Source organism: Lampetra fluviatilis, chromosome 13 (genome assembly GCF_964198595.1).
Source record: "Lampetra fluviatilis chromosome 13, kcLamFluv1.1, whole genome shotgun sequence".
NCBI lineage: Eukaryota > Metazoa > Chordata > Hyperoartia > Petromyzontiformes > Petromyzontidae > Lampetra > Lampetra fluviatilis.
Window position 1 is genome coordinate 5891129 of NC_136287.1, and position 12360 is coordinate 5903488.

A 12360-nucleotide genomic window follows, 5' to 3' on the forward strand; every position below is an offset into this window, starting at 1 on the left:
GGGGAGGTTTGGGAGCGGTAGGAGTGGGGGTGGGTCATTTTCCTGCTCAGATGGCGGCGTGCTGCCTGAACCGAATCTGGCGCGTGCGGTAAACGGGCAGCAGTCCATATCGAGATAAAGAGGAGCGTTGCCACCAAAGCCACCATAGCCACTACCACCAGGGGAACCTCCTTCACCCCATCCCTCGCAAACAACGTGGGAAATAAATAAAGAACAAGCATCATCATCATTGGGATATTACAGACTTGGCACCACACCGCATTGATAAAGCTGACATTTCCTATTTTTTCAGATTTTAATGAGCGCTTCCTTCCCCCCTATGCTGCCTTACAAAAAAATGTCCTTTGCGGTCCAAATGCCCCATTAGACTTCCCGATGGTGAGAATGCAATGTGTCTGCATATTTGACTTCCTGATCTGTTTTTGCAGCGATGTTTTCTCTCTTTTTTTTAAAGAACAGAGAGCGGTTTTGGCATATGTTAGCCTGCAATTATACCAAGGCTCGCAGATTTTTTTTTAAAGCAGCGTGATAGTTTTTCTTTTGCAAATCCGATTTTTTGCCGCAAGAATGCACAATGTTTATTGTAACATAAATAAAGCAACGAATGAAATAATCTAAAAATAATAAATACGAGTACTGTATTGAAATGTGGTGTTTCATAAAAGTAACATAATGCTGCTCTCTGCTGACTATCTAGTCTTTATTTACGCACCCATATTTTAAGTCTTGAGCAAATATTTTGTCTCGAAATGTACAATAAAGCCTTTTCGTATTTACAGTAATTTCATTGGCTGTTGAGAAGTAAAAAAAATGGAAATCAAGTTAGATCTGCGGAGCCTAAAAGGAGAGGAATTTTCTGTATGCAGAGCTGATGGATTTTCTAACAGTTGAAGCTTTCGAACCCAGGAGCAAGATAGATAAGCTGGTGTCCCAGATACCGCTCTGTCAGAGGGAGTTTAGGTTGAAAGATTGTTTTTATTATCAAGCGAGAGCCGCCCCGGGGCCATAATTTATCATGATAAGGTTGTTTATGGATGGCCCCAGCCAGCTCGCGGCGTGTCCAGGAGAGAAATTTACGAGGCTGTTTGGAGAAGTCGCGCATTGCCGAACGGCGGGGTCTGATGGATGGTGGCCCCCGTCTTGCGGAGAAGGCAGATTTATCATGACGTGGGCACACGGGCGCGCGCACGCGTGCACGCACGCACACACACGGGCTTGGGCGCAACGGACGGAGCCGTGCGACTGACCCACCGCCGGCCGCACGGCTGCTTGGCAATTGGTAGGTTTCAGTTGGCAGCAGCCGCAGCTGAGCCCTGTTTCCAAAGGAGTTTAAGCGGCGCGTTGCAGCCACTTGCCCTCTCCAATTGCAGCGCCACCATTAACACGGATTTTTTCCTCTCTCTCTCTCTCTCCCATAAATGAACCTCAGGAAGGTCAAAATCCATTTTGTTTTTGTTTCCTTTCAGATTTTTCTGAGGGGAAAACTAAAAAAAATCAAAATCCATTTGGAAAAATGCCGGGATTTTTTTTGGATGTCCCTGAAAATTATTATCAGTGCTGAGGAATGTAATTCTATTGGGAGATAGGCCCATGGGCTGAACAGTCAGGTAAGTGGAAGTGCTCTCGACAATATTACATACTTATTTCTGTACGATTGATTGCAAATGAAACCCGGGCGAGATTTTTTCCCCTTCGTTTTATTGCTCGTAAATATTGTTTTTCCTCTCCCCCCCCCATCCGTGTAATATTGTGGTGTTATTGCGTCATATATTAAAGCATGTTATAAAAAATTGTTACATTTTCATTTAAAATCTATTCATAGTTAAAACGAATTCCCACCACTCCCCCTGCCCTCAGCCCATAACCGTGGGCCATGGCACTGCACTTGCAACAAGCAGTGGTAGTCTGCAGAAGCACGCTTGCGTGTTTACGCGCCTAATTAACATGCAGCGATTGACGTGCCCTTTATCGAAGCGGTACCATAGAAGACATTCCCCGCGTCTCCTAATCAGAATGTCACTGCCAGTTTTGGGCAGAATCCTCCAATTTAGCAAAAAGCATTTTAGATTTCATGCACAGATGTAGAGGGAGAAAGAGAGAGAGGAAAAAAGTGAGCTGTACACCAAGAAAACAAACTTAAATTTTCGCATGACTCTAATGAGCATTACAAACTTTTTCCTGGACAGCCAAGATTATTAACTCAGCATATACAGCATTGTATTAACAGCCCCCTGCACGTAACGGTGTGCTGTGCGAACACTGGGTACGTTTACGAGGTTGCAATTTTAAGAGATTTAAATAAAAAGTACAGCCTAGAATTGCAAATGAAACCACGAGTCGGTTAACAAAACAGGTCAGGTCCGAACCCTGTGGTGGAGCAGACTGTACGCACAATTACAGGTTCAGCGTTTTAATTGCTTCGTTTCCCATGTGTTGCGTGAAGTCCTCGTGTCGATTCGCATCTCGCTTTCATATGGAAGTTCTTCAACGTCCACTGTGGTGAAAGTACACGTTACTGATTACAGAGTAAGCATTTTCATGAAGTTGAACTTGTAACTTCTTTTAAGGGGGGAGGAGGGGGGGGTTACTAGTTTGCTGCTGTAAGATTGGACACATCAATTTCAAGTTTCTTTTAGATGGCGAAGGGGGGGCGGGGGATGCAATGAAAGTTTAACTATAACATTTTTTGCTGGTGCAAAAAGCATCCAGGGACCGGCATGCCTGCAGAGCACTTCTTGTTTCTGTTGGTGTGATTAGCCCGCCGTGACGGGCAGTGCGGTCCCACAAGAGCACTTTTTGAAGAGACTGGAGCTGATGCCAAGCGATATTCGCTGCAAGCCGGCAACACTAATGGTCCGCTGTCTTAGTCCCAGCGGCAGGCCACTGTCACATGCTGTCCCTGCCAAACTCCACCCTCCTTCTCCTCGCATTCCACGCCACCCGTCCCAAAAAGAACCCCCCCTTTTATCCATTCTTTTAATACCCCCCACCTCACCCGGCCCTAACCCGCCTGCCTCCCCTCGCCACAACAACAACAACAATTGCGTGGCGTGCTGGCACGTGCCGATCGCCATCCCCACCCCTCCCGTCCGCGCGCTGTCAGTGGCGCGCATCGCAAGGCGGTTTGGTGGCACGAAAGCGAAGTCCCGTCCGTCTGTCCGCCTGGACGAGTTGTGGACACTGAGAGCGTCGCGGGCGCGCCCAGCGTCATCCCTTTTGACGGAATCCGCTCCGTCCGTCGGATCATTCGGCGTCTCGGGCAAGTTGGCACGAGGGGTGCAACGGCCGTGAGAAGCCGTCACGTGCGTGGCGTGCTTTTGGAAATGATGCACTTGACATTTTTTTCTCACTGCTTATTTTTTTTATCATACACGTGTGTGTGTTTTTTTATTTTGTATCGCAGAGTTTATGCCAATTGGCGACATTTTATACATTCCGTAATATTTTTTTTAATGTCATTAAATTCAGGGAAAAATGCATTTCGATTTATTTATTTTAAAGCATTTAATGCGCTTTAATGTTTCCCCAGTGCTCTTTGGTTTAAATCAAGTTTCGCAATTTTTTTTTTATAATGAATGGTCGTCAGAAACTGTTATCGTAACTTTTACGTTCAAACCTGTGGCAAAACGTATTGCATTTCCAGTGACATTACCACTTTTTTAATTGCTTGGATAACACATATAAAAGTAATTGCTTTGGTAGTTTTACATACAAATTTGCCTTCCGAGCCGAAACTGTACAGCATTGTGTGCGCAAAAGACACATTTTTGGCATCTCGTGGTGAAATACAGTGCGAAATTCTGATATTCTGCATTGCATCTCACTGATGAAAGGAAAACTTGTAGAAGGGCCATTTGATACGATGGGAAACCCCCAACTCAGTAATGTAGACCTGGATTGCAACACCCATGAAAGCATGTTTCGTTCGTTTTGTATCTGCACCACTGTGGCAGATTGAGTATGCTTCTAACACGCTGCACTGGAAGCACAGTTCTGGGCTTTTTATGAACTCATTAGTGCTGCCAGCAGGGAGAAAGGCTGTTTTCATTTTTTTAATTACAAAGCGAGGCTAAGCGACATTGTAGATGTAAAATTGGATTTAGATAAGCTACATATGAAATTTAACGCTGTTAAAAAATGAAGTTGCGCTTCCCTTGTATTATCTGTTGAACTTCAAATTAACACCCTCTTTTCACGTGCATAACAATGTGCGAATGAACCAGCTCGGGCGACTGCTGCTTTTCGACTGTCTAATTGTCTTGTCAAGCAGCCCATTTACATCATGAGTGGGCGCGCGCGTGTTTACACCTTGGTGTTGACGTGCACGGCTGCCATTTCCCCAGCAAGCCGCCTAATTCCGCGAGAGGAAAAAAAAAGCCCCACCCCCTCCCCCCATTGCTTGAGCCTCTTTTGTTGCACAGCCTCACTCGAAGTGTATTATTGCCGCGTGTCTAACGTGCTTAGTCCTGTGACAGATTAGTGTGTCAAATGGAGAAAAATTATCCCGCAACAAAGACTAAATATTGGAGGGGAAAGATTGAAATTTTAGTGTAATTCGCATTAATATGACGGTGTACAGAAATTGTATTATCATTTATAAAGTGTACAAGGATAACGAATGACCGGATTAAAAAAAAGTTTCAAATATCTCTGAGAGCATGTTGAGTGATTATTTTCTCATTAGGAGCGAGAAACAATAACGTTGAATGCAAAATAACAAACTGTCTTCGTGTCGGCTTGGTTGTCGTGTTCAAAGCAATGAAGTGAATTTGGCATATTTACTGTTATTGAATGTTGCTGCTAAAGCACTCACATAATAGAATGCTACTGTCGAATGTCACAAAAAGTACACCGTCGGTTGTAATTCAGCGGTTTCCAGCAAAGATTACAAGAGCTGGGATCGCATGGCACCAGTGCAGCTTGAATACCACATCGGAGGGGGGGGGGGGACAAGATACAAAGGCAATCCCTGGATCATAAAATAAAATCTTTTGAGTCGCAATCTACAACTAGGCACACACACAGATACATCACTGCGCCCACAAAGCCGTGCGGCCTGTAGGATTTCCCAAGATTTTCACTTTATTTATAAAACAGTTGCATCCAGAGAGCTATACAATCCAATACACTTCCTAATCCGAGGGATTTTAAATCTTATTTTTTCACAGACAAGTCCCCCCCCCCCCCCCCGTGAAAATGCGCCTATAAAACAATGCTCTATCGTTGGCTGTAACAAGGCGAAGCGCCGGAGCCCCGAGCAGGGTGGCTGACATTGCGATTGTCCTGGCGGTACGGCGTAAATCCAGCCCTGCACGCTGAGCGATTTCAATTACACGGCACGCTGGTGATGGAGGGGGTGCGCCAACCCCTGCGATGTGAAACACATTGGGACGGCGCTGTCAGGGCTTTTAACGCTGTTACATTTGCAATATTCCTCCATTTTCCTCCTCACTTGGCTGGCCGCCATCCCATGAAACGGCCCTGACAGTCTGGCTGTATAACAGCAAGCTCGGTGGCATCGTTAGCGTCTGGAGGTGTTAAATGAGGCAGGCCTGCCTGTTACACCCATGCCGGTCACACTGATTTTTTTCCCCCTTTTTCAGGCAAAGCAGGCAAGCCACAATGTGTCCAACTGTGTGTGATCTCCCCCCCCCCCCCCTATGAACAGTTAATTCGCTGTTTTTGAGGAGGTAGGCGATATATGGCGCCGACTTTAGGTGAAATTATAAATTTGAAAAAGGGGTTTGCGCATGCATTTTTGTTATATTTTTCGTCAAAGGACGACCGTTTAATTTAGTGTGCAAGAGATGTGCTGCATATCATGTTGATGACGAGGTACAGACATACCTCTTGATGTACAAATATGTTATCTTTTTGACGGGAATGCATACAGTGATTCGGTAAAAACGTGTTTACCCATCATTAGAATTTAAAAAAGAGAGTGTTTTGACAATATATTGCAAAGACCGTGAATTTATTGTTTAACATTTTTTTTACGTACCATATATGCAGTACTGTAAATATTTAAGTGTAGTTTACTGCATATATGTAGATTATACACACCCAGACTAAATTATTAGTTTTTTTCTGACCACACGTACTGCACCTCCAGCGAATTTTTTTTATTACTTTGTACATTGTAAATGTAAAACTAGTTTACTTTGAATTCTGTGAAAAGAAGCATGAAACGATATTTATAAGGTTTACTTTGCCAAACAAATTTTTTTTTTACAATGTTACAGGTTTTTTTTTTACGTTGAAAATAAATGGTTTTCTGGGGTGGGGGGGGGGCTTGATGGAGGCCTCCAGGATACAGGAGTGGGGGGGGGGCTCTCACGACTAGAGCCGATGGCAAGTGGCAGCGACCCAGATGGTCACTGCAGATCCCATCGAGGTCACGAACGGCAGGCCCCGCACTAAGCCCCGGAGTCCACTACTCTCGGACGAGGGTGTTGGCCCCCTACTCGTTCTCAATGCCCCAACTAAATCATGTACACACACGCAGCCCTTCTGTCAATCCGTTGCTGGACGAGGGCCTCCCCCAATACCGGTCAGGTAAGTGGGGATTATATGACCATACTTCGACATGCTGGTCATTGCCCACCGGTGAAGTCGGGGCAGCATTGATGTGGAAACGTAGAAGTGCAGTGCAGCAATTTAGTTTGCTGCAGTGCCCTCTGCTGACAATATAGCCCCGCCACAGCCGACAACACTTTTTTTTAACGTACGACCATGCTTCATCACACCGCTCCGTGTGGGGTTGGTAAAGTTATATAACTCGTTACGGATGTTAGCGGTCACCGGGGATCACATTAATCTTTGGTAGGGTAATTTGGGATCTACGGATGAAATGTGCCCGACAAATGTGAATTGTTATTATTGTTAGAGCGCAGTGCTCCAAACAACGCGCTACCGCTCCACGCCTGCTACCTGTTATACACTTGACTCCATATTCCAGATTGCCTTTTCTTGGAAATAAAACCCACGGCTGCAACAATTCCCGCATCGGAGCTCCATCGCCAGACAGAGTCGGTCAACTGCATCAGGCTTGTCAACAAGAATTCGGCGATCACGGGGCCAGAGTGTGTTTGAGCATTAGCTGTAGGGGCTGTCTGTTGCCCTGTCCCCGCTCATCAAGTGTTAATTTCAGGCAGCTTTTTTTGTTGTCTTCTTCTTCTTCTCACTTACGACGGTCCTTCAAGTGTAATTTAAATGGCTGTTGTTTCCTGGCAGAACTAACAGATGCAGACCATTTACTGTTCGTCCATTGCCGTTTGTTTCCACTCGAGAGGGAGAAGTGTGCATTAATGGCACTTGTCGCGCTGCGGTGACCTTTTCAGCCCAGAGAAACACACCCCGTAAAAAGCCTCGCTCTGAGCATGCGGTTCAATTTTGAAGGCATACATATGGCTGCGCATTCTCGGAGGACTTTTTAGGGCAGGCAATAAAATGAATTTTATCATATACCCAAGCACTGTCTTCAGAAATTATTACTTTAGTGGTTGATGCTTTTTACCAATCTGACAGGCAGGCAGTTAAACATGAACTCAATAATGAATGAGACTGTGTGGGCTCTCCCTGTGCAATTTGTATAGTGTAATTGTGGAAATAAACCAATATGGCAATACCAGTTCTTTCAGAAATAAAATATTCATTTCACATATACTGTGTAACCTTTATCTTTATCAACCTGGGATATAACATTTATATTTAAATTTCTACTTTTAGCTAGCATTTGATGGTAATTATGATTGATTATACCTTGTACAATTATTTCATTTCCATGGCTTTAAATCTGAAACACTTAATAGCCACAAATTCTTGATCTTGAAAAAAAAACATATGGCTTCGCTAACACCAGCCTAACTATAGGACTGCTATATTTTTTTAGCGGAGCCTCTAAGAATACGGCAATGTTCAGATTCCTTCAAATCACTGTGGTTGCATCGGTAGGGCAGCGTAATTCCAGCCTCTTTGACCTATGTCCGCCCTTTAAAAACCCGAATTTCACATTTGGGCTTGGGAGGGACCTTTGTGCTATTGGGAGCAGGGCGGGGCGTCTCGCCTGGCCGATTGGCTGTGCTCGGGACACGGGCTTGCCCTGACACCCGGGAAATTGAGTCTCGCTCGCTTGGATGCGGCGGATAATGAGCCAGATCAGGGAGAGGCTAAGGCACTCACTGCCTCTCACGCCTCGGCTGCCTTCCTTGCACCGTTCCATTTTAATCACAGCAATTCATACACACCTGCTGCATCCACCGGAACACTGCCGTTATTGTGCGCTAATGACATGCCATCGGCAGGCTACGTTAAAGTGACAGGCAACTGTTTATTCGCTGTGTTGTTGGGGGTCGGTGTGCGTTTCCCTGCGCACGTCTCGAGCGTGATGCTTTTTTTTAGAGGGCTTCACAAGCTCTGGCAAAAATGGGGGGAAAAAAATAAAGATTTACTTTCATTCGTTGGTTGGTGAGCTCAAACGAGGGAATTAAAATGAATGTTCCTGCTTGGGCTTTGCATTGTGACCCCTCGCGTTAATGCCGTGACTTCAATTGTATGATAAGCCGCCATGAAATCCCCCTTAAACCCTTTTGGACACCTGCCCACTTTCTAAAATATGGCAGAACTTGAAAAACTCGAGTCCATGTACATTTGGAGAGACGCAGTGGGGTTAAAATTGAACCCACAAAGCACGCAACGAAGTTTTCTCTAAATGAAACACACAGAGCATTGTGTTCTTTTTTCTAGTACATTATGGCATAGCATTTTCTCGAAATGGTATCCATTAAACGATAAATAGCAAATAACATGCAATTACAGCAATCGCTATAGTTTGCCAAACAAAGCAGGGCCATGCAATTGTGCCTTACCCTAAAGAACACTTTATTGGATTATCTGAGAAAAAAGCATTGATTTCCTTCATGCGCTGCCATAATCGTTGTTGAAATAAACCAACGACACAACTACAAAAACAAACTAGCCATGCTGCACATACAGCAGTGTAGACTGTACCATCAACAACAGATGAGCTGTGTTATTTGTTGTTGTGTGTGATGAAGGCTGAAGGGATGATATTGTCATCTTAGCTGCATGTCCAGCGGGGTGATCCTGGGTAGTAAGCTTCGCAGGGATGGCACAGGCCCCGGTGCAGGCAATGAAATTGTGGCCCCCAGTCAAATCCCCCACCGCCCCCGCCCCCCTGGGTAGCATGGCACGACTGGGCCCCTCCAGTTTGCGAGCTCACTCACAATCGAATGCAGGATCGTTCGCCACTGACGTTGGTCGTGGTCTGCGAATCAAACGCAGGTCGTTCGTCTGTAGCATCAGACTGTGTGCGTACCACTGCTGCCCCTTGCCTGGCGAAGTATGGGCAAATAATTCTAACTACTCTACAAACATATATCTTAAAAACTAACTCGTTATGCATTGTTGCGGAGCATTGTGGATAAACACATATTTCAGCAGAACTCCGTCCTGTATGGCCACAAGATAGGTTTTTGTCCATCGGCCTATCGTCTTTCCAGACCTATATAATCCAGACATATTTGCTGGGTCTCACCAGCAGTCAGACTCTTCTGATGAGACACAGGTCAAAACTGGTCCAGACTTTACTTGACAAATTGCTCCTCGATAATGTTGAACTGGAAACCCAATAGGCTGATGGACCAAAATATTTGTGTATATATACACGGAGACACATAACGGAGTTTTTTTTTTCAAAACGTCCGAACAGTTAAGAATGCAACCTTTATGGTTCCACACGGAGTTCACATCTCACCAGTATCCATTCGTAGGCCAGACGAGTCAGCAGAAGAGCGAACTTCTCGCAATCTGAAGGTTACGAGTTAAAATTCTGGTTGTTGTTTGACTCAGCCCATCGTACCTCATCATACCTCCGATGCATCACTTTGTGGGATAAGTCAACTATGGTAAGACTCGCCCTTGCCAGAGGAATGTGACATTTTCTCCACTCCACTGGCTGTAAACAGGAGATGAGCCGTCACCTCAATGCTCATTCGAGCAGGACATCACTGACTTTGACGTGTGAATCTCCAAACTTCGGCTAATTATTTATTTAAGGAGGAACACGCTGTAGGTTGCGACTGATAGCGAGGTCTTATCGCGTTGTGTTATTTCCACAGGAAGATGCCGCGTCAAGACGTCAATGATACCCGTCTCTAGGTGGCGCCGTCTGTTTGCGCAAAGAATTATGCTGCCACATGCGTCATTGGATGGGGGGAGCGGTGGCGCAGTGGTTAGCGCACTGTGCTATGAAACCAGCGACGTGAGTTAAATTTCCGGCGGTTGTTGTCCAAAGACATGGCTAACATCAATGTCAAGAGGTAATCCGCAACCGACCCGCGAAGTATATGGTCAACAACAACAACAAAAACCCCACCATGACCAAACCAACACTGCATGGCTCTCATTCAGCGGTGGATTGACACAAAGCAGTAGATCCCGTGCGCGTCATTCGTAAAATATAAATGCGTCTCGTGACACGTCAGTTTTCCTGCATCGCTTTCGCCTTCTTCTTTCTGCTTGTACATCTGTCTCTTGTTTGTTGCTGTGGGGTGGTACCTCAACACCGGCCGGCCGTCGTGCGGGACGTTTGGTGGTCAAACGTCCACAGACCACAAGGCGCTCGCTGCCAACATTGGGAGGGCTGATCTGCGCGTTTGTGCACCGCGTGTGTGGGGAGCGCTAGTGCAGCGGTTAGCGCGCGCTACACTAGGAACCCCTCGGTCACCCGAGTTCGATTCCCGCTCACGGCCAACCACCGGAGACGATTATCTCAACCGGTCCTGAGCCTCCCCTAGGTAGACTTAGACTTAAAAGAAGTACTGTACCTGGTATGAAGTTTAAAGATCGCCACTAAAGAGACAAAGGCGGCCGGACGTGGTGCTGGTCATCCACTCCCTCGTGTGCCGTCTCGGCCTTTCTAGGTGCTCGCTATAACAGCATTTGGCCCCAACAGTCTGTTCAGGTTACACGGGGGATCTTTCTCTTGCATTGTCTGTGTCAAAGCGGTAAGCGTGATCTACGATTGTACGAATTAGGGGAACCTGAGTTCGATTCTTGTCCATGGCTACCATCAGTGCCGAATGATATCTGAACCAGTCCTGGACCTCCGATAGGTCAACTCAGCCTTAAATTAGCGTCTGCTGCAATCAGTACTGTACTGGGGAGACAAAGGCAGCCACGATATTTTTTTTCTGGCCACATCACCATTTATCTGAGCTGTGCTGGCCTTAATAGGTGATCGCTAACAACGATGACCCTGATGTACCGTGCCTAGTGTCTGATCCTGTACCATCGCACCTCGGTCTCCATTGCAGATTACATTATAAGGCTGTCAAATCGGCTTTGACTGACTGTATCTGTGAAGATTCGCCATTCATTCCACCATGTCGTTGAAAACATTCATTCAATCGGCCTTTGCAATTTGCCAAGAGGGTTGCAATAAAGACAACGTATATTTTCTAAACACAAAGCAAGTGTCGCTAATTGACCACACGCAATTCCGAGACACTTCCACGTTTTAACTGTAATTAAAATGGACATTAAATGGCCCATTTCCTCAATCGATGCAACTGTTCCGGGCACGGCAGGTTGGCAGTAAAATTGTAGTTATTCTTTGTGTTCTTGGATGGCAGCTTCTGCTGATGGGTGGTGGTGGGTTCGCGGGGGTGGGTTAGTAAGGTGTTTGTGTAAGTACAGCTAAACCGCGCACGTGGGCGCAAAAGCACCCGGCGACCCGAGTTCGATTACCGCTCACGGCTAACGTCGATGACGAATATCCGAACCGGTCACGTGCCCTCCTCCGCTCGGTCGACTCAGCCTTAAATTGAACCGTCGCCATTTGTGGGGATACAAAGGCGGCTGGGCGTGGGGCTAAGCCGGTTCGCTTTCGTGTCTGGTAAACCGGACCGTGATCGGTGGCCCCGCGAACAGATCTTGCCTCGCAACAGTCAATGGCTATACGAGCAAACGCGTGCGCGTGTGTCTCTGTCTGCGCGTGTGTCTCTGTCTGCGCGTGTGTCTCTGTGTGTGCGCGTGTGTCTGTGTGTGCGCGTGTGTCTCTGTCTGCGCGTGTCTCTGTCTGCGCGTGTGTGTCTCTGTGTGTGCGCGTGTCTCTGTGTGTGCGTGTGTGTCTCTGTGTGTGCGCGTGTGTGTCTCTGTGTGTGTCTCTGTGTGTGCGCGTCTCTGTGTGTGCGCGTGTGTGTCTCTGTGTGTCTCTGTGTGTGCGCGTGTGTGTCTCTGTGTGTGCGCGTGTGTGTCTCTGTGTGTGCGCGTGTGTGTCTCTGTGTGTGCGCGTGTGTGTCTCTGTGTGTGCGCGTGTGTGTCTCTGTGTGTGCGCGT